The sequence below is a fragment of the Canis aureus genome, chromosome 10 (genome assembly GCF_053574225.1).
Source record: "Canis aureus isolate CA01 chromosome 10, VMU_Caureus_v.1.0, whole genome shotgun sequence".
Taxonomy (NCBI): domain Eukaryota; kingdom Metazoa; phylum Chordata; class Mammalia; order Carnivora; family Canidae; genus Canis; species Canis aureus.
The window spans coordinates 8,077,473-8,104,595 of record NC_135620.1 but is presented as its reverse complement, the minus strand read 5'-3'; the positions used below and the strand labels follow the sequence as shown (position 1 = coordinate 8,104,595).

Sequence of the window (27,123 nt, the reverse complement as noted above, 5' to 3'; positions counted from 1 at the left end):
ATGTACCAATTAATATCAGACCCATTCAGATTTGTAGGTTAGTGGGTCCAACATAATCTAGTTAAAAAAAAAAGTATAAATGTATAGTCACTTTGTGACCATTATTACACATTCCATCTCCACCAGGGCCCAGGAGAGCTGAGAGCTATTCCTCAATGTGCATGGAATTATTTGCTTTGAATGGCAAGGTTCTATTCCAGAATTCCAGGGCCTGCATTTTAAGTGTCCCATGGAGGCTTGCTACCAAGGGCCCAAATGTAACTTTCCTCTCCACTTGCACTTTTAAAACCTGGTGGATCACATAGGCTAGGTAGCAGGACTGCTTACACCACAGGCTGTGATTATTGAAGTTCTCTCTCCTGTTGCAGGTACCACACAAGGCTGGTAGACTTCTGCCTCACCTGCTTTATGGGTCTCTAGAATCCAAAGATGCATGTCAGGCTTTATAAGGTTTTGCTTTCATGTAGGAGATTCAAGATGCAGCAATTTGTCCTTTACTTTGGAGAGCATGTCTAAGTACTCTCTTGAACACTGAATTCCTATCAATTTTATTAATGTGGCCATTCTTTCAATGTTTATAAAACTGAATTTCATCCCCTGGAGGATGTAGGCCTTAACAATGCTTCCAGCTTTCTAGTCACCTCTCGCTCATTCTGTCCCCTCAGAATGATGTTACCAATGGAATAATGGATCTGCATAATTTTTTGTGGGATATACACATGCAGGCCCGATATACTCAGACTATCTTGTGACAGAGAGCAAGAGACTCAAGATAGCTTCCAAGGTAACATTGTCAGTGAATGCTGGTAATGTTTCACAGGAATACAAACTGTTACTGATCCTTTTCTAATGGAAAAGATTTAATTTCACATGTACTAAATATATGGTGACAGGGCATGTATCAAAGATATTATTAATCTTCTCAACAAATAAGATCTATACTTTGAAAACTATAAGACATTGATGAAAGAAAGTGAAGATTACACAAAGAAATGGAAAGATACCCCATGTTCAGGGTTTGAAAGAACATTGTTAAAATGTCTGGACTACTCAAAGCAATCTACAGATTCAATGTACTCCCTATCAAAATACCAATAGTAATTTTCACAGAACTAGATTAATTAATCCTAGAACTTGTATGGAATCACAAAGACCCTGAAAGGCCAAAGCAATCTTCAGAAAGAAGAACAAAGCAGAAGGTATCACAGTCCCAGATTTCAAGCTATACTACAAAGCTAGGGTAATCAGAATATAATACTGGCACAAAAACAGACATTATACTTCAATGGAGCAGAGTAGAAAGCCCAGAAATAAACCCATTCCTATGTAGTTTATTTTAATCTATGAGTAATCTCTAGATTATTCATTTAATCTATGACAAAGAAGGAAAACATGTACAATGGGGAAAACACAGACTCTTCAATAAATGATGTTGGGAAAACTAGACACTTACATGCAAAAAGAAAGAAAGAAAGAAAGAAAGAAAGAAAGAAAGAAAGAAAGAAAGAAAGAAAGAAAGAAAGAAAGAAAGAAAGAAAGAAAGAAAGAAAGAAAGAAAGAAACCAGACTGCTTAAACCGTACACAAAAAATATACTCAAAGAAATTAAAGCAATAAATGTAAGACTTGAAACTATAAAACTCCTAAAAGAAAACAGGAAGTAAACTCTTAAACAATGGCCTTAGCAATATTCTTCTAGATCTGTCTTCTGAGGAAACCTAAGCATTCATCCACAGATGAGTGGATTAAGAAGACATGGTATATATATATATATATATATATATATATATATATATATATTCAATGAAATACTACTCAGCCTGGGATCCCTGGGTGGCACAGCAGTTTAGCGCCTGCCTTTGGCCCAGGGCCTGATCCTGGAGACCCAGGATCCAATCCCACGTCGGGCTCCCTGTGCATGGAGCCTGCTTCTCCCTCTGCCTGTGTCTCTGCCTCTCTCTCTCTCTCTCTCTCTCTCTCTGTGTGTGACTATCATAAATAAATAAAAATTAAAAAAAATACTACTCAGCCATAAAAAGGGATAAAATCTTCCCATTTGCAACAACATGGATATTGCAATACCTAGAAGGTATTGGGCTAAATGAAATAGGTCATAGAAAGACAAATACCCTATGATGTCACTTATTTCTGGAACCTAAAGAACAAAACAAACAAACACAAACAGACTCATAAATACAGAGAATAAACTGATAGTTTCCAGAGAAGAAAGATGTGGCAGATGAGAGAAATTAAGTGAAGAGGATTAAGAGTTACAAAACTCCAATTACAAAATAAATAAGCCACAGGGATGAAAAGTACAGCATACGTAACACAGTAAAGAATACTGTCCTAACTTTATAGGATGACAGATGGTGTCTACCCTAATCATGGTGAGCATTTCCTAATGCATGTAACTGTTGAATCATGATGTTATACACCTGAAACAAATATATTATTGTGTATCAACTAATTTAGAAGAAGAAGAAGAAGAAGAAGAAGAAGAAGAAGAAGAAGAAGAAGAAGAAGAAAAGATTCAATTCAGCAGTTGTTTCAAGATCTACTACCTGAGTAACTCTGTGGTCATCTACAATTATTCTACAGAGTACATCAGATTTTAGAGCTATCAGATTACCTAATTAAACAGAGATGTGATACGGACCACTGCCCTATAGTGTTTAAGTCTTCAGTTATGGCATTAATCTCTGCTATCCCCTCTTGGATTCCATACTGTTTTCTATTTATTACATCATCCAAGGGAGACAAGTTTGGGAGGTTTCCATTTGGCCATCTTCATAACAGCTGCTCTTGCAGAGACTAGAGACAGAACTGTTGATCTAACTGTCAAATACATCAATTTTAATTATGCACTTAGGGATTACAGACATGGCCACTGAAAGCATCTGTACACCCAGGGTGCTCACAGGGAGTCAGATCTCCATGGCTTATCTGGCCACTCTAAACCTCTGCTCTAACAGGAGAGCTGCGATGATGGGTGGGTCTGGAGGTATCAATGCCTACTTAGAATCTGTGTTCAACAGCCCTAGAAATGTCTGGGTTGAGGCCCCTTGTCCCCTCAAGTGGATTCACATGAGTCTATGGCTGTAGACCTCTTAGAAAAAATTGGGGGACATCATTAGATGTTGCCCCAGCAACATTACTTGCTGTAATGTTGGCAAAGTTCTTCCTTCTTAGAGTTCTCAGGATAATAACTGTGTCTGATCTATTAACTTAAGCAATGGACTATGAGTTACTCTTGAGGTAATCACTCTATCTTTTGCTCCTACCTTTATACCTATTTTTAAAATTATATTTGCTAAGCAGAACCTCAGACACTGTGCTCTTTGAGATAACTATTATCTATTAACCATTTCACAGCTCCTGACTGGTTAACTTCCCTCGACTGCCCCTCATAATCTTACAGCCATTATATTAACTGTGGACTTATGGCTTCAAGAAATTAACCACAATTATCTGGCCATTTTTACTTCACGGCCATATCAATATACGAACAATAATAGGCCTAATTCGCGACCACCTCTTTTACCATCACCCTTGGCAAACAGAGCAGTCGTCCATGCCCATCAAACTTCTTAGTGATGGCAGTACCCTTCACACAACACATTACCAGCAGCCTCAGCAAATCCTGCATTCTTTGGCCCCCGTAATAGAAGGAACATCGTGCTCTGATGTATCCTCTGGCCTTACACAGTATACCCATTCCAGACAACACACTTTTTTCTGCTTCTTTATTCCATCCTTTTCCAGGGCAACTCAAGTATTGCCACTTCGTGGACAGTGAGCCATTGTTTACTCCAGGCTTCTAAGACCTCAACTATTATTCAGTTTGTTCCCCTCCCCTGGGATTCCTAGGGGGACATTACAAGCTGAGTCCTAGAAGAGTGGCCCCAAATTAAAAGCTCTTGTTCATCCAGAATTACATTCCTGCCCCTTGACCAAGCATGTTCAAAATATAATCCCAGGAGTATTCTCCTGGCTGTAACAGGTATGTGCAAACTACCCTTCGGATTTTTTTTTAGGTATATGAAGTCTCTTTCCTTTCCTGTAAAGCTCAGCAGCTCCCCAACCAAGTTCTGTGAGGATTTAACCCTAATTATCAGCCTCAGAACCAAGTAAGAAGGTGGAGGAAGCTCCTGAGGGGGGTGTTTATTGTTTTATGGGGAAGAGATTGCTGTAAATGTGATTTTTCAAAGGTGTCATCATACCTATCACAGCATTCCTCTCCCTGTGACATTTTCCCAGGTCATGACTGAAAAGTCCTTATTCACTGAGCTACACCATCTACCCATGCCCAATTGAACAAGCAGGTTATCATCTTCTTCACCTGCCAGTTGGTAGATGAGCATGTACTACATCCTCCTCTGACAACCAGTTTTCTCAAGCCACATGGTATCACTCTGTCCAACTATGGGAAAGAAAATAGCCAGGAAGATGGGGAGAGCCATCAGATCATCATATGTGACTAAGTCAAAGACAGAGGAGGGAGATTTGGGTGAAAGAGGCCTCACCTGGTGAGCAGTCTAAGCAAAGTTTGGTAAGACTATTCAGCAGTCCTCAAACCAGAATCAGCTGCCAATAGGCTCCCTTCTAACTCATGAATGGGTCTGTTTTTGCAGAGCTGCCACACTCATTCCATGTCTGGGATCATCCCAGGGGAAACTATGTGCTTGATCAGAATGTGGAGGTGGATTTCAGTTTAGTCTCTGAGTTCAGGCCAGTTTCAAGGGTGTGCAGACAGACGGTGCTGTCAGACAGGGAAATGCACTTGTGTAAACGTTCGGCTGCTGTACTGAAATTCTTAAATATATCTCCGGACTTGTGTTTTGTAGGGACAATGGAGTGCGCTCAATAAGAGACAGAGCATGTGCAACATGCATGCCAGCCATTCCTTGCTGCCTCTTCACACATGGAGCTCATGATACTGCATAAGCACAGGATCCTGGCATAGCCATGATGCATAGGCATGACAAGCCAAACTCAAGACCAGTGCAAGGTAAGTTTGTAAGGTAAGTTTCTACTTACAAGGTACAAGGTAAGTTTGTAAGGTAAGTTTGTACTTACAACTCAGTAAGTAAGGCTACTAACAGAGGCCAAGAAATCATAAACCAGAACTTACCTCAAACCAGAGAAAAGGCAGTACACTCCAAGAAATATGAATGATCATAGAACCACATCATAACTTATATTACTATTCTGTATTACATAATCCCTTATGCTGAAAATGACCTAGAGAGAAAAAGGAAGACCCATAGTTTCTTTTCCTATCCGTCTTTCCTTACCCTTCAGATCAAGCTGGAGGTAGAAAACATCAGTAAAATGTGTGTGTATCAAAAAGTGAAATAAAAACATTTGAGTTACTTTCTCAAGTTTTCATCTTTCTGGTAAGACAAAATACATATGCATGCACAATCTACGAAACAGAATTGTGTAATTCAGGGATCCTACACATAAGTTAAATGCTCATATATTTGCATTTAAAACTGGCATTACACAACATAAAGAAGAATGGTAAAATTCAAGCAAGTCATTTAGAATTTTAAATATTTCTTTACGTAGGACAACATTAAATATCAAAATAAAAACCACCATGAAAAGATGAGAAAGATAGCAGAAGAAAGAAAACAAATTCATATTTTAATATCTTTCTTGATACCTTTTTCTTGCCTTTGGAACAATGGATCTCACATTTTTATTTTGAAACAGGCCTTGCCATTTCTATACACTAACAATGAGACTGAAGAAAGAGAAATTAAGGAGTCAATCCCATTTACAATTGCACCCAAAAGCATAAGATACCTAGGAATAAACCTAACCAAGGATGTAAAGGATCTATACCCTCAAAACTATAGAACACTTCTGAAAGAAATTGAGGAAGACACAAAGAGATGGAAAAATATTCCATGCTCATGGATTGGCAGAATTAATATTGTGAAAATGTCAATGTTACCCAGGGCAATTTACACGTTTAATGCAATCCCTATCAAAATACCATGGACTTTCTTCAGAGAGTTAGAACAAATTATTTTAAGATTTGTGTGGAATCAGAAAAGACCCCGAATAGCCAGGGGAATTTTAAAAAAGAAAACCATATCTGGGGGCATCACAATGCCAGATGTCAGGTTGTACTACAAAGCTGTGGTCATCAAGACAGTGTAGTACTGGCACAAAAACAGACACATAGATCAGTGGAACAGAATAGAGAACCCAGAAGTGGACCCTGAACTTTATGGTCAACTAATATTCGATCAAGGAGGAAAGACTATCCATTGGAAGAAAGACAGTCTCTTCAATAAATGGTGCTGGGAAAATTGGACATCCACATGCAGAAGAATGAAACTAGACCACTCTCTTTCACCATACACAAAGATAAACTCAAAATGGATGAAAGATCTAAATGTGAGACAAGATTCCATCAAAATCCTAGAGGAGAACACAGGCAACACCCTTTTTGAACTCGGCCACAGTAACTTCTTGCAAGATACATCCACGAAGGCAAAAGAAACAAAAGCAAAAATGAACTATTGGGACTTCATCAAGATAAGAAGCTTTTGCACAGCAAAGGATACAGTCAACAAAACTAAAAGACAACCTACAGAATGGGAGAAGATATTTGCAAATGACCTATCAGATAAAGGGCTAGTTTCCAAGATCTATAAAGAACTTATTAAACTCAACACCAAAGAAACAAACAATCCAATCATGAAATGGGCAAAAGACATGAACAGAAATCTCACAGAGGAAGACATAGACATGGCCAACATGCATATGAAAAAATGCTCTGCATCACTTGCCATCAGGGAAATACAAATCAAAACCACAATGAGATACCACCTCACACCGGTGAGAATGGGGAAAATTAACAAGGCATGAAACAACAAATGTTGGAGGGGATGCGGAGAACAGGGAACCCTCTTACACTGTTGGTGGGAATGTGAACTGGTGCAGCCACTCTGGAAAACTGTGTGGAGGTTCCTCAAAGAGTTAAAAATATACCTGCCCTACGACCCAGCAATTGCACTGTTGGGGATTTACCCCAAAGATACAGATGCAGTGAAACGCCGGGACACCTGCACCCTGATGTTTATAGCAGCAATGGCCACGATAGCCAAACTGTGGAAGGAGCCTCGGTGTCCAACGAAAGATGAATGGATAAAGAAGATGTGGTTTATGTATACAATGGAATATTACTCAGCTATTAGAAATGACAAATACCCACCATTTGCTTCAACGTGGATGGAACTGGAGGGTATTATGCTGAGTGAAGTAAGTCAGTCGGAGAAGGACAAACATTATATGTTCTCATTCATTTGGGGAATATAAATAATAGTGAAAGGGAATATAAGGGAAGGGAGAAGAAATGTGTGGGAAATATCAGAAAGGGAGACAGAACGTAAAGACTGCTAACTCTGGGAAACGAACTAGGGGTGGTAGAAGGGGAGGAGGGCGGGTGGTGGGAGTGAATGGGTGACAGGCACTGGGGGTTATTCTGTATGTTAGTAAATTGAACACCAATAAAAAATAAATTAAAAAAAAAAAGAAAAAAAGAAACAGGCCTTGCAAATAATATAGCCAGACTGCATTATAGTAGTGGCCACATGGGTTTTGGTGTGCAGAAAACCTAGAATGCAAACCTAAGACATCTGAATCACAAATAATTGTTTTGCTCACCAACTCACATGTCCTCTGAGTATATAATGCCCTCTTCTCTCTCTTTTTTTTTTTTCCTGTCAAAACATGTTTAAAAACTCCTAGGGGGATATTCTTCACTAATGTTCTATATCCCAAACCAATGTAAGTGACACGTGGTGATGATTACACATGTCAATCATACTTGGAAAGGGTGCCTGCTTTATCCCTTTATCGGAGTGTGGCTCACTTGTTCAAGGATTTGTTGTATATTTTTCCTTAAAGTAGATACTAATACTTTGGGCTCTGTAGTCAGACTGGCTAGGATGCAATTTAACTGCATAGTGTGACCCAATGCACTATTTAAGCTCTAACAGGCTCATTTTCTTCATCTGAAAAATGGGGCTAATTCAAAGCAATTTGTTGGGTCAAAGAGATGCTTATCATGGTGGCAAACACACACACCTGTCAGTCAGTGTTATCTATTATTATCAAGCCACTCTAGGGCAATTTGAAATTCTTCAGAAACCAAGATCTATTTCATGAAAATTACCCTTATCGTGAAAGACCATACCATGGCAACTAAGCTAATGATGCATTTGATCTCTCAGACCATTACCTGCCCAACTCAGCCTTTGCTTAACACATTTTTTAAAAATAGTTTGCTCCCTCTGGGTAAATTCATCAGAGCTATTTTCTCTTTCTGGTTTACCAAAGTTTAAATTAGAAGATGACTTCATTGCCGATCTTTGAGTTAAAATCTGAACAAAATAAAACAAAACACAGGCCATGTTGCTTCACCTTCCTGGTCTTTGCCATGATCCTGATTTTAAACAAATTATCCAGTGGTCTTCTAGAAATGCACCCATCACTCTTTTCCAGTGCTGAGGTTTCACCACAGTCTAAGATCTTTAGAGTGAGGAGAAAGTTACATAGGCTGGTACCTTCAATGGTTCTTCCTCAATTCTATGTTATCCCTAATTATAAAGTGAGTTGAGCCAGAATTCTGCTAAAACACAACAACAAGAACAACAACAAAACAAAACCGTGATCTTGGGCAACTTAGTCAAGACCCAAAGACATTGCTGAAGGTTCTAGCCTGACACAGGATAAATGCAGTATAAATATGATTTTAATGAATGGATGGATTAATAAATTTTAAAAGTAAAGAAAGAAAAGACTCCTAAAAGAAAACACAGGCAATAAATACTTTGATGTTGGCCAAAGAAACATGTTTCTAGATCTGTCTTCCAAGGCAAGGGGGGAAAAAAAGCAAAATTACATTATTTAGACTACACCAAAATAAAAAGCTTTTGCACAGAGAAGGAAACCATTAACAAATGAAAAGGCATCCAACTGAATGTATTGAGATATTTAACAAATGATATAGCCTAGGAAGGGTTAATGTCCAATATATGTAAAAAACGTCTAGAACTCAATACCAAAAATAAATAATCCAATTAGAAATGGGCAGAGGACCTGAACAAACATTTTTACAAAGCAGACATACAGATGGCCAAAAGACACATAAAAAGATGCTCAACATCAGAAATGAAAACCAAAACATAAAGCATCATCTTTTTGGCTAAAATCAAAACAAAAAATAATAAGTGTTGGTGAAGACATAGATAAAAACAAAACTCTCATGCACTGTCGGTTGGAATACAAATTTGTGCAGCCGTTGTGGAAAACAGTATGAAAGTTCCTCAAAAAGTTAAAAATAGAAATACCAATATGATCCAGGAATTCTATTCCTGGAATGAAAATACTAATTTGAAATGATATGTGTACCCCATATTTATTGCAGTGTTATTTACAATGGCCAAGATAAGGAAGCAACCCAGAAGATGTGTATATTCACAATGGAATATTACTTCTCTATTTGCAAAACATGAATGGACCCGAATGTATAATGCTGAGAAATAAGTCAGTCAGAGAGAGACAAATACCATATGACTTCACTGATACACAAATCTTTAAGAAACAAAGCCAACAAAGCCAAGATTCTGAAATTTAGAGAACTGGTGGTTGCCAGAGAGGGCATGGGTGGATAGTTGAAATACAGGAGATTAAGAGGGTAGTTATCATAATGAAGACTGCATGATGTAGCGAACTGTTGATCCATTATATGCCTGAAACTAATACAATACTGTGTATTAATTATACTCAATAAGAAATTTTTAAAAAGAAAAAGGAAAGGATTAATAAATGTGGTAGAAACTACTCCATCTCCTGTATATTCAAACCTCTGTAATAATTGATTTATTCTCTTTTGACTTACCTTTTCCATGTCTCACTCCCCAAATCATGGGCATATACACATGGAAGGACCACTGGAATGTTTGGAACATTCTGTCTAGACTATATTCTTCTTACTGAAACTTTTCAAAAACACAGAGGGATAAGGAAAGACAGTTTTCTAGTTTAACTAGTTGTGCTATTAATGTAAAAATTGTGAATTACGGTTCTTTAATGAAGTAAGGTGAGTGTCTCAGAAATTATTGAACAATATCTTCCAATGAAAACCACCACAAGAGATTTCCTATTAGCCAATTCCCACACTCCAACCAATTCTACTGAGGGGGAAGACATAAGTGCACATACATCAGAGCAAAGAGTACAGAATACATAAGGCAACTTTAAGTAAGAATACAGCAAGGTAAGGAGCACTTAGCAAAAATCTGAAATGCCACCTCATGAGTTCACAGTAGTGATGGACCGACTGGTCATGAGAAATAGTCAGTAGGCAATTTAGAACAAAAAATAACATCTCTTTTTTTATATATCAAAGTGTATAATAATTTTTTAGCATATCATTTTTCTTGAGTGCTAAGACGCTTTAAAAATTGGAGGAAGTAATCAACCAATTAGTTAAATTTTCCCCTTTTGTTGTGACTTTTGAAGATAGGTAAATTGTCTTAAAAGTGATGGATGACAAATCTTAAAAGACCAAATATAGAGATTTGAGCTGATCAAATAAATGTAATAGCAGGGAGAATACATTCAACACAGGAGCTTCTTTTTAAATTTTCTTCCTTCAAGAGAGCAATAAATAAAGCTGTAATATCACACATATGGGTCTTAATTAATTAATAGAAGTTATTTTTTTTCATTGAGAAGGCTCAATTCTTCCACTTTCCCATAATCTTGTTAATTACCTAGGCTACTTTGGGATGTGTGGGTGTGTGGGTGTGTTTTCCTTTTCATTTGGTCACATAGCTAGACTTATCCAGCTTTTAGAGAAATTATAGTCCTCATAAAACATCTTGTCTTTACTGATTCCTTATTATTTTAATTTGGGTCAGTGGGCCATGGGCAATTAATTAGTTTTGCTATTGACTCAAGATTTCTAAAATTTCATTTGACATTTTACATCCCTTGAAGTGAAACTAAAATCACATACAAAGCAAAAAAATAAAGACATGACACACTTAATTATAAGCTTAAAAAAACAGCAATCCAGAAAAAAATAAAAAGCTCAAATATGGTTTCTGCCTGTATCAGCTATGCAAATGTATACTCTGACAGTTTTAACTAGGTCACAAGTAATGTAAATGAAAAAAGAAAAAAAAAGAAAAAGTCAAAGCTTAGACTGGGACTCCAAACATTACCTAAAATACTAATTCCAGAATATAAATAATTTCATCTTTAAAAAAATCACCATTTTTCCCAAGTTAAACAAACTTGAACCAAATAAAAATTTATATTCAATACCAACAAAACAATTTGTTCTCGGTTATACACTTTGAATATTTACATCTTGGAGGAGGTTTTTCTGTTTGGCATAATATGAGTATTATCATTTCTGGGCTTCTAAACTCCTTAGATAATGATAAATTAATTTAAAAATATTTTCTGAACACTAAGCACAAGCATTTGGTACAGATGACAAGATACACTGAAAGAATAATACATGAACCCTCTATCTTCTGCTCTCCAGAATCTGAATCTGAAATGTAGCAATTTAAAAAACAACACTATTTTTTTGTCCTTTGTTTGTTTTTAACAAATTAATAAAGCAAGATTTCCTACAATGTGTGAAAAAGTATAGGTAAATTCTGAAAAGACATATTCCTGTCCCTGCAGGGCTCTGTTAGGGGCTGTACTGTGTTTCTCCAAAATTTACATGTTGAGGTCCTAACCCTTAGTACATCACAAAGTGACCATATTTGGAGAGAGGGTTTTTAAAGAGATAATCAAATTGAAATGAGTTCATCAGAGTGGGTCTTTATCCAATAGGGCTACCGTCTTTGTAAGCACAAGAGATTAGGACATATGTGCCCGGGGCAAATACAATGTTGAAGACACAGGAAGGAAAAAACAACCATCAACAATTGAAGGAGAGAAGCTTCAGAAGAAATCAACCATCTAGTGGAGCATCCCATCCCAAGGCCTTAGCTCTTTGCCTACCTTGCAATTCTGTGCTGTGGCACTATCGCCAATACTGGGTAAGTCTGTTAAGAGCAGACTAGATCCTGTCCTGGGGACACTCGCCCCGGCCTCAGCCCGGCTCCTCGCGGGTATTATGCTGAGTGAAGTAAGTCAGTCGGAGAAGGACAAACATTATATGTTCTCATTCATTTGGGGAATATAAATAATAGTGAAAGGGAAAATAAGGGAAGGGAGAAGAAATGTGTGGGAAATATCAGAAAGGGAGACAGAACGTAAAGACTGCTAACTCTGGGAAACGAACTAGGGGTGGTAGAAGGGGAGGAGGGCGGGGGGTGGGAGTGAATGGGTGACGGGCACTGGGTGTTATTCTGTATGTTAGTAAATTGAACACCAATAAAAAAAATAATAATAAAAATAAATAAATAAATAAAAAAAAAAAAAAAAAAAAGAGCAGACTAGATCAAGTTTCTTGTTAAATGTGAATGTGGCATCCTGAGGGGTATTCAGGAAGATCAAAATTTCCCGTGGGACAGAATAATGCACTCCTTTTGACCTTGATTATTTTCCTCATATTTAATTTTAAAGCCTCTGAGATAACCTGGTATTTTTGAAGTACAATTTCCCTGAGTAGATGGTTCTAACTCAGAACCTGAATCCTTACAGTAACCTTGAGTATCATTACATTCAGAACTTAGAACGCTATTTGGCTTAGGAGGTTTACATTTTTTTAAAGATTTTATTATTTATCTGTTTATTTTAGAGGGAGAGAATATGAGTGGAAGGAGGAGCAGAGGGAAAGGGACATGTAGACTCCGTGCTATGTGGAGTCCCATGTGGGGCTCAATCCCACTACCCAGAGATCATGACCCTAGCTAAATCCAAGCATTGGCCACTCAACCGACTTACCACCCAGGCACTCCAGGGAGTCTTACATTTCATCTGTATTTCCTGCTTGGTAATTAAGAGAAGATTACAGTTTTTTAAAACTTTGTCATGATACATTTTCAATTATGGCAAAAATTGTTCTGCAGCTCATCAAAAATGATTCAATAGGGGCACCTAGGTGGTACAGTCCATTAAGCATCCAACTTTTGGTTTTGGCTCAGGTCATGATCTCAGGATCATAAGATCAAGCCCTGCATCAGGCTCTGCACTCAGCCAGGAGTCTGCTTGAGATTCTCTTTCCCTGTCCTCCTGCTCCTCCTGCTACTGCTTTCTCTCTCTCTAAAATAAATGAATCTTAAAAAAAATGTATCAATGGAGGAGTGTCCAAGCACTTGAGCAATAATGGACATTGAGTGTCCAGCATGGAAGGGGATATTGGAAAAGAAACATCAAAAGGTGCCAGAATATTTTTTAACATACCACAGGACCTGTAGACAGTGAGTTTATATATTCTATCAATATAGTTCTGTGATACTTAATAGAGGCAGGAAAGAAATGAGCTTTAAAAAATGCCTTTGCTTGGCTAACAGAAAACCTGGAACCATTTGCCTTGTGTCCACAAGACAGTGCGGTCAGTAGGGCACAGGCAAGACCTGCCACTTGAGAACTAAAAGCAACAAATGGAAAGGCTGAAATTGACAAGGCTGTAACTCACAAGTGTCCAAACCTGCACTCAGATGCTCTTGGGCAGCTCCCGCTGGGGCTCTAGCTGGGATGTCAATTGAATTTCAGTTGCGTGAAAGGAGCTCTTGGTCTACTGGGAGCAACTATTCTCTGCTGAAACATGGACAAAGAGTTTTAGGTAATAATCAGACACTAAAAGTAACCATCTGGATAAAAATACAATTGTTCTCTCTTCCTTATAACTGGCTTTAGCCACAGGAACACATATATGGAACTAAACTAAAATGGCAGCTTTAGCCTTCATTTCCTATTAATTAGATATCACCTACCTTGCATGGGAGCCTCACTTATTATTCCAGTCAGTGATGAGAATCTTACAAAGACAGCACACTCACTCTGTGAGAATGTGAGCCCTCTGACCCTTGCCACCCAGGAGAAAGGGAAGTACATATGTAAGAGGCCATGATTACAAAATGAATTATTAAGGAGAGAAGTCAATCCCAAACAGCCATCACATTCAAAACAACTTCTATGGCTGTGGCCAGAAGTGGTCCAACAAAATGTCATATGTATGGGAATTCTTAAAAACAAAAGGGTGATGGTGAAATCATCGTTCAGTTAGTCTATCAGATAGTATTTATGATAACCCACCATTTCCACATTTCTACATTATATGTGTCCTGGGAAAATATAACAAAAGCAGAAGAGATGATCTTGGAGTTTAAATCTGAATGAAAACCAAACTAAATCATAAACACAGATTTCCATCCCTATGCATTATAGGGATTCTGCAACAGAGGGAAATAGGTGTGGGAGTGTTAACCTGGACAGGTCTGGAGCAAATAAATTTTAACCAAACATCTCATAATAAAACAAGATCTAGGTCAGAGGAAAGAAAGCAAACTGGCATCCAGAAGAATTTGCATGGAGAAGAAATAGCCTGATGTCATTGATAACCAGTGAATTCTCTCAAAGCAAAGCTCCCTCCAGTGCATGAAAAGAAATAAACACAAGGAACTGGTCATTGTTCAGGTTGCTCTTTAGTACATAATGGAATGTTTAGGATCAATAAGGAAGGCAACTGAGGTCCACCCATGATTTTCTAATGTCAAGTAACCTGGTGAAAATAAAGCTTATGGAAGTTCTTTTTTTTTTTTTCAGAATGAACTGTATACATATTGGTATAATATTCCACTTAGCTCACACCTTTTGAATTGTTTTTGTGATAATCTGTACACTGAACCAAGTAAATCATCATTTCTAAATCTTGTTCGGTTAGAACAGTTGAGCCCAAATTATCACAATCTTGAATCAGGATATAGCCACATATTCTTATAATAGTCTGCGTAAGACATGCATTCTGCATACTTTGTTTTTTCCTGGTCTCCAATGTTTGACCCATAATGAGCCAAATATACAGAACATCCTCAGTAATTAGTTGTCATAATAAAACTGTCAACAGTGATATCCAGCTGGTGAATATCCACTTTGGTGAATTATTTGTGGACAAAAATACTATCGACTTACTACAAACACTAAAACTGATTAAAACCTCCCCCCCCCCCAAATGGATCAGACAGTCATACGTGCGAGTACTTTGCAGCAAGCTAGAGATTGCATTTGGCAGTATCTCTGAATTCAAAATGAATTTAAAATGGAGAAGCATTTGACATCCTTAATGAAATTTTATGTTGCAGCTACCGGTACTTAAACTGCAGAAAATTTGTACAGAATTTCATTTTAAGAGAAAAGGAAATGAAGGCAAATGAGGGAAGGAAGGAAGTAGTAACTGAAACTCACAGGAGTTCAAAGAAGATCTCCAAAACAGACAAAATGAGTTTGTTACTGTCCCCACCAACTCAAGAACTATCACTTGTCAATAACAGTTATGGTTATGGTGAATTTTCTCCCTCATGACCACTTAGTGCACTGGCAAAGGAAAGCCAACAGAATGCCTTAAGCTAAGTTCTGTGAATGAAAGGATGCTTTTTTGTACAACAAAAGATAACATAGAAAGAAAGATAACCAATATTTGCATCTTATTGAAGGTTATATCCAGTTTGAAATTGACACATAAAACTCTACAATGAAGATTTCATGATAAATAATCATGCAAAGAAAAGTAAATGAGCTAGTGATATACATATAGAAGAAAAAATCTAGGAAAACTGTTTTTGAAAGAGTTTTACAGAATGTACAATCATTATTTTCTAATTCTATCCTTTTATCCAGGCCCCTGGGTTCCAAATATAAATGATCTCAACTTACTCTGAATAACTGTAGTGATTATAGTAGCCTCTCAGTAATTGCTGTTAGGAGACAGTGATTACATGATACTCTAATGAATTCATTAATTTTAATATCTAAAAATATTTGTGTTTCACATGGCAGTACTAAGAAGTGTTGCAAGAAGATACCAGCCTACATTCAGAAGTAATACCCTCAGAAATGTTGTACAATTTTCAATTTCTATACTCAGGATTTTGTTCAATCCCAAATGCAAGTTCAGATTTCAAAGTCCGGTCTTAGATATAGGTAAGTAACTTCCAGGTTTTCTAACAAAATTTCCAAGATTAAGGACACTTACTATGACCAGTTTTACAAAGCCAACGGATGCATGAAGAAAAAATGTTTCTGAAATAGACTTTGCTTCTCTTGCGTTATGCATGCATTAACTATTTCACCAGAAACATCTGCCTTGAAAAAGTTAGCAGGAATAAAAAAAAAAATAAAACACTTTCAGAAGTAAGGTTGGCAGCTCTAAGTGCCATTTATTATCCAGAGATATTTCAGATATGGTTTGATGAGAGTTAATTATTTGATCCTATTTAGTACAAAGGGAATGGAAGAAAAAGCATCTAATTGATGCATTAGTAGTCATCCCCACCTCCAAAAGTTGCAGGAGGCACTTTTAACAGCCATCATTTTCTTTATAGGGGATTTGCTCTGAACAAAATGGAATAGTCACTGTTTGTTCTATCTTACATTTATTTAGCAAAGGCATTATCATCCATCCCAAGCTCACACCTTTACAGAGTAAGAGATGTAGAAAGCAATGATGTTTTGAATTAAGCAGCTCCTATTTTATTAAGTGCTTTTGGTTTTGCCTTAAGACCTTCTCAACTTGAGTAGGTTCTTTATCTGAGGTGCACAAATGGCCCTTCTATTTTCATTATGATACACTGTTCATCCATAATGATGGCGAAATCAATGGATTCTTTCTTTTTTCCTTTCCTGAATAATCTTCCTTTGGGGTTTGATCCTAATAATTAGTTTTGGGGGAAAATGAATGAAGAGAATCATAGTACTACTTTCTGTGATTCTGTGGAGTAAAAATATGTCAACTTTTCTACCATAAATATCTACCTCTAAAATTTTATGCAACCAACATAGAAATGATCCCTGGGCTGGAACTTAATGTTTCATCTTGCATTTCTTTCCCTTTTTTCTGCCCTTCCTTTTATGCCTTGGGAAAAAAAAATGGGAATGTTTTCTCAAAAATTCCTTTTTTCATTGCTAAGAATGGCAAATGGAAAAAGACAGTCTGTTAAATGAGAAAGAAACTTCTATCAAGGTTAATTGTATTTTTAATAACGTGCAAGAAGCTGGTTGCCCTGAAGGGGTTTTTTTTTCTCAAATAGTAATAACAAACAAATGAAATGATGTATATAAAATCTGGCCCTGAAAATAGGACTGCACCCTAACGAAAGTGCTCTGATGCCCCGGGTTCTAGAATGTTCTAAAGTAAAATTTAAGAGTGGAATGCAAAATAAGAATTCCTTTTTACATATCACTTACTCCTCCTAATTTTCCTATCCAGAGCTTGCCAAAATTAGCACAGGGTTTCTAGAAAAAAAGTCTCTGTGGTACAGTTCAAAGTCTGATCTAGCCAGAAATTAAGGAAGGTGAATAACCTTTCTGAATCTCAGACTCCTCTTCTAAAAAAGCAGCCACCTGGAAGGACTTTGTAAAGACTCTTATCCTAAATATTAGGATATTTAAATATTAACCTAATAAAAAATAGGAAAGTAGGGCACCTGAATGGTTCGGTTAGTTAAGCATCCACCTTTGGCTCAGGTCATGAACCGCAGGTCCTGGGATTGAGTCTGCATTGGGCTCCTTACTCATCAGGGAGCCTGCTTCTCCCTCTCCTCTGCCCCTCCCCACTGCTTGTGCACTGGAGAGCTCTCTCTTTCAAATAATAAAATCTTTAGAAAAATAAATAAATAAATTTTACTGCATACATATATCCAGGCATGCTCAATCCTAAGTATTTTTACAAATTACCAAAATAATATTGGCCAACCCCATTCAATGATCCTGTATTAATTTATTCATTCATTCGAGTAATACTGAGTACCCAATATGTATCAGATTATGACACAGCCACAAAAATAAACTAACCCTCATCCTTCCCTGAACTTCCAGCTTCACAGTGAAGGTAGATAGTAATAGTTACCACAAAATTGACGGGGAATAGTATTTCCTTGGGGATACACATTGACAATATAATTTTCAAGGAATCTAGTATCTTCCAGTAACAGAATAATAATGGTGAATACTCCCCTATTTTGATAAACTTTTGTGGGAAATTAGGGAAATCCATAGAACAAATAATAGCCCCTACCTTTTCCTCCCCACATATACCTAATCTCTCTGACAACTACATGAAAAATATCCAAAATCTGGGTGAAATCTCTTTATCCATGTTTTAGTCACCTCTTAATTTATTCAGCTATACATTAAAGAGAGAGGTTCAACAGTGTGCCCTCTAAAGAAAACAAAATGACATTTGATTAAAAAAATAAAACCCCAAATTCCAGAATCTTTAATGTTAACCCTTCACCTTAACTCTTAACCTTAATTCTTTTTTTTTTTTTTTAATTTTTTTTTTTAACCTTAATTCTTAACCTTAATTTCCAGAAAGCTTTTCTCAGAGGATTTGTTTTGCTTTTGTTTTTTTTTTTTTTTTTGACCAAGAGTAGTGTTATAATTAGCAAACACAACACACTGAGTTGTCCAATTGTTTTTTTATCCAAACGTTTCCTATTTTATCCAAATACAAATTCTACTTGTATCCAATATAAATTTCCCTTTATGCCTCACTCATCCCTGCTGTCTAGATTCTCTCTAAAGATTTATGGCCTCAAACAATTTCAAATCAAAGACCCCTAAAAAAATGTACAGAAAGGACATCATTTATTATACTCTCAAGGGAGCAAAAACTGTGTAACAATCAACTAAGCTTTGCCGCTCAAGATAACTACTTTCGTGTTACACCTAAAAAAAAAAAAAAAAAAAGAAAGAAAAAAGACAGCCCAGTTACAACCAGGCCCATGTGTTTTTACTGTTGTCATTGTTGGTTTTCTTCTTTCTCCATGATCTGTGGAATGTTGTGATGGAGAGAACAGTAAGGTAATGTCAGTAGAAAGAATTGCTAAGAGCCAAAATACTAACTGAAGCAGTCCTTATGTGTTCAAAATAAGCTGCAAAATAAGTGCCCAGGAAAGGACCCAAAGGTAAATGCACTTGATCTTGTGTTTTGATTACATGAGTGACTTGCTAGTCAAACCTCTTTCGATTTGGATAAAGGCTCCCTTTAAAAGGCAATTGCAGGAATGCATATATGCTTTAGCATTGTTTTGCACTCTTCCTTGATCCCACAAGCTTTCTGGCACATGAAAGCAAAGGAGAGAAACAAGATGATAGACAACAGATTGTTTCTCTAAAAGCTGCAGTAGCAGGAGGAAAACAAAACAAAACAAAACAAAACAAAACAAAACAAAACAAAAAAACCTTCCAAGTAAAATGTTAGGGTAAACCTGGGTTCCTTTTAGTCTTGTTCTGTGTTTGCTTTTACGTTTACATGTTCACAAATAAATGATCCCAATTTTCAGCCAGGTTTTAAATATTTTTTTTTTTTTTTTGTGATAGTCACAGAGAGAGAGAGAGAGAGAGGCAGAGACATAGGCAGAGGGAGAAGCAGGCTCCATGCACCAGGAGCCCGATGTGGGACTCGATCCCGGGCCTCCAGGATCACGCCCTGGGCCAAAGGCAGGCGCCAAACCGCTGCGCCACCCAGGGATCCCCTTCAGCCAGGTTTTAAATCTCAAATTTTCCACTTACTGAGAAAAGAAACATACATAAAAGTGCAGGAGAATGATGTATCCAACTTTTGATGTGACAAAATGTTACTCTGGAAATGGAGCTGAATTACTGGTGCATTCTCAACTAGGATTACACAAAATATTGAATGGAAAGAGTCCAATTCTTGCCAATATAAAGATGACCTCTGAAATGTATTGTTTTCTCTGCCTACAAAATAGAATTTGTTCCACATTACAAAGAATAAAATAACAAAAACACAAATCTTTTATATGCAAATTACTTACCTTTTTGGAACAATATTGAACAATTATCAGTAATTTCAACTCAACCATAATTACCTATCTCCAAAAGGCCCAGCACTGAACTGATCTTTAGAATACAAAGATAAAATGGAGCACCTCAAGGAGTTCTTGGTTTAGTAGGAGAGAGAAACGGATTACCAAACTACCACATTCATGAACAACATACAAATACAAATGTGCATTTTATAATGATCTATTTTAAGGAAGACTTTTTGTTCCTTTGGAAGACACATCCGTGAACAACCCTGATGGTGATAATTTCTAACTCTGACTTTCCCTGTGTCCCAGGACAGTGGTGGCTAGGAATTGGCCTCACAAAGCAGAGCTTTTTATTATTATTATTATTATTATTATTATTTTATTTATTTATTTATTTTTAGTTGACTGTGGTGGTTAGATTAGGCTGATGGAAGAACCTTGACAGGGAGGCACCCCCTGGGGAGGCAAGAGGGGCAAAGTATGCAGAATTTTTGAGGCTTCTTCTGGCATGAGTGACCATATACAATTTAAACTGACTTAACATAAATAAATAAATAAATAAATAAATAAATAAATAAATAAACAAACTGACTTAACCAGTTCAGTTGTAATTTCCTACAAACTTGGAATTTACTGGCTTGCATAAGTGAACACTGCAGGCAAGATGGCACACATGAGGTTCTCATACACCTATTTCTCACTTTCCTCCAGGCTCTACACTCCTTCGTGTTGGCTTCTTTTACAGGCAAATTTAAGTTAGCAGCAACAACGGGCTACTACATCTCTGAATTTATAATCAATTAGTTTAAAATCTAAGCAAAAAGAGAAACTTCTTTCTCTAAATCATCTGGCAATTAAAAATTGATAAGTCAACGCTCTATCTCTGTCAGCTTCCTGCCCCAAAACTAATCTGTGTGTATCCATTAGGAATTATATTCAGCTGCTATAATGATAATGATTTAAAGAAGTCTAAGGCTTATTCCTCCCTCAAATTAAAGACCAAAGACATGTAGTCTAGCACCAGTATGCCAACTCTCTGTGGATTAGAGAGACAGACTCAAAACTGTCACTGAATTATCTGAATAGAAATCCCGACATACTCTTCAGAGAAATCATTCTTAGAAATATTGGCAAGATTGCTGAATATAAAAGCAATATATAGTCATCAGTCACATTCCTATACAGAACCACATGGAGTGATGAAATCTTACATAAAATATAAAATCTTATTAGATTAAATTTATCATTTTCTCTTGCAAGAAAAGTATAAGGCACTAGACTAAACATAAGTGATTTGACTAGTATTAAAAGAAAAATTACAAAATTTTACCTTAATAAGTTTAAACATTATGAAGATGTATATGCTCATGGATAAAAAGATTAAATAGCATAAAACTGTCAGTACGTCTTGAATTAACCTAGAGTTAGATGGAGTTCCAATAAAAATCCCCAATGGGGATTTTTTTTCAAGAAACATGAGAAAAAAAAACTTATATAAGAAAGCAAAGAGTCTGGAATTTTTTTCAACGAACTTGTCAAGAAAACTTAAATGGACAAGCTCATAGGCAAGAGAGCAGGTGAGACACAAACTATGGATCCTATAGACATCAAGAGATCATGAAACTAAAGTGATTAAGAAACATGTTTACTGGCATAGAGATAGGGAAGTTGAGCAATGAAACAGAAAAGACCTACAGGTAAATATATAAATAAATTTACAATTAAAGTGGTGGGCAAAAGAGACTAACAATAAATTATACTAGGAAAATTGGTTATTTAATTTATTCAATTAAAAAAATTGCATCCTTATCTTACACAATAAAAACCAAAAATTAATTTCAAAAAAAATAACAAGTCTGACTATATGGTTAAAAAAACTTCAACAGTTTTAGAATGTCTTTATGGCATTAATATTGGAAAACATTTCTAAAAGTGACTTAAAGATCATAGATCCAGAGAAAAATATTGATAAATTGGATGCTATTCTAAATTTTAATTCTTTTGTGCATCAAAAAGCATTGCAACAATGTTAAGTCTCAGTCAGTCATTAGAAGATTATTTGCAAGATGAGTTAAACGCCAAGGAATTATGACCTACAAAATATAAAAACTTCTTCAAAATCTGTAAGAAAAAGACAATTTACCCAACAGAAAAACTGACAACAGGTATATATGGTCAATCCACAGAATCGGAATATATATATATATCACCAGTTATCAAAGAAACGTATATTCAAAGCATTTTAAAATGCCATCTTGTACCCAAGAAATTGTGAAATCCATTTAAAAACACACATGGGGGGATCCCTGGGTGGCGCAGCGGTTTGGCGCCTGCCTTTGGCCCAGGGCGCGATCCTGGAGACCCGGGATCCAATCCCACGTCGGGCTCCCTGCATGGAGCCTGCTTCTCCCTCTGCCTATGTCTCTGCCTCTCTCTTTCTCTCTCTCTCTCTCTCTGTGTGACTATCATAAATAAATAAAAATTTAAAAAAAACACACATAGGGAGACAAACAATGAGAGACTCCTAACTCTGGGAAAAAAGGGTTGCAGAAGGGGAGGTCGCTGGGGTAACTGGGTGAGGGGCACTGAGGAAGGCACTTTATGGGATGAGCATTGGGTGTTATACTCTATGTTGGCAAATTGAATTTAAATTTTAAAAAATGTAAAAAAAAAGAAAAAAAGCCCACACACATAAATTAGGAAACTTAAAAATACCAGTACAGTGCAAATTGCTAGGGTCAATTTGGAGGATTATCTAGCAAAATAATGAAAAGTGGAAGATGATTTAGGAATTTAATCCTATATACCTATTCTAGATAAATCCCCACACATGATACATGCAAGTTTTGTACAAGCATGTGCAGAGCAAAAGTTGTAATATCAAAGAAAGAAAAGGAGAAATAAATCTTTATGGATAGATAAATTTATACATATTATGGTATATTCACATATCATACCACAGTGTAAATAAACTCAATCTATATATTTCCACAGTAAATATTTGCTATTTAGTGAAAAAGCAAGGACAAGAGGTATGATATGACACATGCAGAATTTTTCTAAAGGATTTATTTATTTTAAAGAGAGAGAGAGCAGGTGCTGGAGGGGCAGAGGGAGAGGGAGAGAGAATCCCAAGCAGACTCCGTGCCAACTGCAGAGGCCGACACCAGGCTTGATCTTACATCTCTGAGATCACGACTTCTCAGCTAAAACCAAGAGTCAAATTCTTAACTGACCAAGCCACCCAGGTGCTCCCACACAATTTTATACTAGACTCTATTTATTAAAAATATACATTAATTTGGCAAAAGTACAAGGCTAAGGAAATGACAAACACTGAATGAGAATAGTATTTATGTCTAGGTGGAAGGAGTAGAGTGGAATTAGGAAAAAAATACTTAAGTCACTTCAGCTCATATTTGTAACATCTTTATATTATTTCATCTGAGTGGTTATTAATATATATCCAATTCATTGTTGCAAATACAGTTTTACTTTTGATACATTGTAATAGATTTAAAAAGATACCATGAGCCAGTTACTGCTTTTCTTAAAAAAATTCGATAGGAATGGGGTATGTAAGTAGACAACAGCAAACACAGAGGTAGTAATCTAAATCAGAGGTCTTCAAACTCTCAGGCCAAATCTATCCCACCACCTGTTTTATTTTTTAAATAAAGTCTTATCAGAACACAATCATACATATCTGTTTGTACATTGTCTGTAGCTGCTTTGATGCTACAAGCAGAGAAGAGTATTTGTAAAAGAGATCATATGACCACCAAAGCCTAACAGGGCCTTTTACAGGGAAAGTGTGGTCCTTTACAAGGGAAGGTTTGCCAATGCTTTAAATGGTTGACATATACTTTGCTTGGCATATATGTTTTAGTTTACTATATACATACTATTAACTAGGCAGTTTAAAGATATCATATTTAAATATATCAATATTTCAGAGAATAGTAATATTAAGCCCATATACAGATGAAGAAACTGAGATTTAGAGAATTTAATAGCTCAATCTTTCTGAGTAACAAAAGACAAAAAAAAAAAAAAAAAAAAAAGATTTCTCTTTCTCGAAGCCACATACTCATTTAAACCCTTTAGAAAAAGCCAGAAACAGATTCCTGAGCTCTTGATCTTCAGACTCCAGGTAGAGGACGTTGGGTCAATTGTTGGAAGAGGGTCAAAAGATGCAAATTAATGTTATAAAGAACCCTCAGTTTTGTCCCAAATAATTAGGGGTATTAATTTCCCTAAGAAATTACACAAACACATCCACACACAACGCATCCTTTTGTTATTTCTTATACCAAAACACGCTGTTAACTTAAAAAGCCAATTACATGGCACTACAGAACACACCTACTCTGCTGAAGATCTGTATTTCACAAAAGTCACTGATTAAATGCATGAAAATCACTGACGTAAATTGAGCTTTTTACAGTGAAATACAAGAGATTTTTAAAAATCTGCCCCTGAAAGACTATAAATGGCTTAAAGATTGAAAATGTGTATACACTCAATATACATGTCCAGGAAATGAATTAATCATACTTAATCAGATCTGCTCAAGCAGTACTTTGAAAAGTGCTATGCTTAATACAAAGTGTCTTACTCTAAGAGAAAGTGGAAAGCTAGACTAACAAAATCAAGGTGCTCAAGCAAACATACCAACCACTCAGACTATCCAAAGAGCCAGAGAATAAGAAGGTACAAAGGAAAATACAAGAATGATGCAGTCTAGCACTGAGCCTGATGTAACTCTGAGCCTTGAGACCTGAAAGCATTTGGGTAGGTATATTAAGTTGGAGAGGACCAGAAATGGCAAAGGGAAGAAATCTACGACATATTCAAGAGACAAGATTCAAAGTGCTAACACTGCTCAGGTTGAAGTAGATTTTTCTATGCTTTCAGATTTGTGTTACATTTTCATTTGTCTTGAGTATTTCCAGACACCAATCCTCATCACATGCTAAGAAGACAGAAGACAAATCATCAGTGTCCAAGTGAGTCAGATGATTGAGACCACCTAAACTCTTGTTGCTGTATACTAAGAGGGATGGGATTTGGGAGAACCACAGATAAAAAAAAAATCCCTGAGAGTCTTTGTGTCCTGCAATGTAGACCTTTCTCACGCAAAGCCTCTCTTCACTGACACTGTTAAAGAATATGGAAGCAGGGTCAGTTATCCCTGACATCACTGTCTTTGACATGTGGATTCAGGAGAAACACCAAATGATCAAGCATTAAAATTCCTGCTACATGGTTAATAATCTAGTCTCTATTGTGAATGTACAAGAAGACACATATCTAAATTTCATCTCAAAAAATAAATAAATAAATAAATTTCATCTCCAAAATAATCCCTTTCGATGGGTCTTTAGTGAAGAACGGGTGGGGAAACAAAATCTAGTTTGGGCAAAGTGATTCCTAAAGATGTTGGCTTTGGACCCTCTAGGATGTTCTAAGTCACACCCAGAACTTAGTCAATGAGTACAGTGTGATTTATGCTTCCAGGCCATTAGGATATTGAGCTCTTGCAATATGTTACACAATTTCTTTGGTTTTCAAAAAAAAAAAAAAAAACTCACACAGCAATCACTAGCTATATAACCTTTAAAGAGTCACCTTACTTGATTGAGCATTGTTTTCTTCATCTGGAAAATGAAGCAACTATAGATGATCTACAAATGCAATCTTCTGTGTCAATGCATTGACGGAGCTTCTTAATAATGAAAATATAGCTCATTACAATTACAATAGAGAATAAAACTTCCATAATGTAAAAATCATCTGAGGCTCATCCGTGAGGGGATCTACTGGCTTGTCATTTAATTGCAACGGCACACAAAGTACATATATTTCAAAGCTTAATCCTGAAGGGCTATGGGGCAATGTTGTGCTAATGTGTGCTCCAGGCATCAAAATCCTTTAAGAGATTGTTTTAGAGAAACACGAGATTTAAGTAAAATGTAGAAATAACATTACTTGAAGTGGAAAAGGATGGAGATGAGGGAAAAAATATCTTCAGTGGAATTCATTTAACTGTGGGCAAAATCTGCATTGAGAGGATGAGAAGAGGACACAGTATGGGCCATGACAAAGAATTAATTCTCTTGAAAGGAGAAAGAGTTGGCCAAGTACATTTGCATGGACTCTAGCCAAGAGAAAAGGAGTGAAATCAAATTCCAACAAGGATAAGCATTAAATATATATTATATAAAACTACATTTATTCATAAAACCACCATGCTTTGTATTCTTAATTTTGAAGTATACTTTATCTGGACAACGATTATAAATTTAATAGTTAAATTTACTTTTAAATGTTTTAACTGTATTATAACAATCTCTAAGAATTGCTTAATTTAAGTTTCAGAAAAAGCAACAACATTTTGTGGGTGGAGAAGTCATCCAATCTTTATGAATTTCCACCCTTGCAAACCAAGAACATAATGCTAAAGATGCCTCATTCTAGGATGTGCAATGAGATTGTAGTTCAAGACCTGCTGAGCTAGCCAGAGACCTGGCTTGCTAACATATACCCTTTAGAATTAAAAGAGTGCACTCCACCAAAAAATAGAAATTTCTTCCCAGCCATAAATGAAACTCTTTCCAAAAGCACTTGCACAAGGCAGTCTTTGAAACCAAAAAACAAAATGAAATTTCTATTAGCCATGTGACTTTACTCAAATTCTACAATTCTTCCTGAATTTCCAATGCATCATTGTCAGATGAATGCTGTTTTGTGCTCCAGATTCACTTTCCACCCTTGTTGCCTGTCCTCCTGGGATGCTGAGGCCTAGAATACATTCACAGGGAGCCACTGCTTTCAGACTTCGGATACTGCAAAAAAGAAGCTGGTGCATGAAGAGGAGAGATGCATGAAGACAGCAATGTCAGGATCTCTAAATCCCTGTCTGTACCCACTCATCAAGGTGGGCTGCACTTACCCAAAATGCTATTCTTGACACAGTTCTCTCCACATTCTGGTAGCTGCTTGCTTTCCTCATACCCTGAGGTCTAGGGGTGGTTAACGGTTTCTCTGCTCTCTCCCGATCCCAATTCCTGCTCTAAACGTGGTTCCCCATCCCTTCCCCCATAACTGTACAAATGCCTCCTTTGTGA

The 27,123-nt window shown here is 36.6% G+C and overlaps 2 long non-coding RNA genes across 5 annotated transcripts in view; one reads left to right on the top strand and one right to left on the bottom strand.

Annotated features, from left to right (window-relative positions):
• The window catches only part of LOC144321938 (uncharacterized), a 248,343-nt gene that overhangs the window by 87,604 nt on the left and 133,616 nt on the right, over positions 1-27,123 (bottom strand). For both annotated transcript variants that reach the window (XR_013387454.1, XR_013387453.1), the window contains exon 4: positions 13,636-13,757. This is a non-coding gene — a long non-coding RNA (uncharacterized LOC144321938). The remainder of the gene's footprint in view (positions 1-13,635; positions 13,758-27,123) is intronic.
• LOC144321939 (uncharacterized) lies at positions 218-27,123 on the top strand. Of its 3 annotated transcripts, none has more exons than XR_013387457.1 (4): positions 218-368; positions 4,847-5,010; positions 11,883-12,091; positions 26,753-27,123. It is a non-coding gene; the product is annotated as an uncharacterized LOC144321939 (long non-coding RNA). The 3 variants fall into 3 exon arrangements; XR_013387455.1 differs by lacking the exon at positions 218-368 and adding an exon at positions 2,188-2,389; XR_013387456.1 differs by lacking the exons at positions 218-368; positions 26,753-27,123 and adding exons at positions 2,188-2,389; positions 15,996-16,197.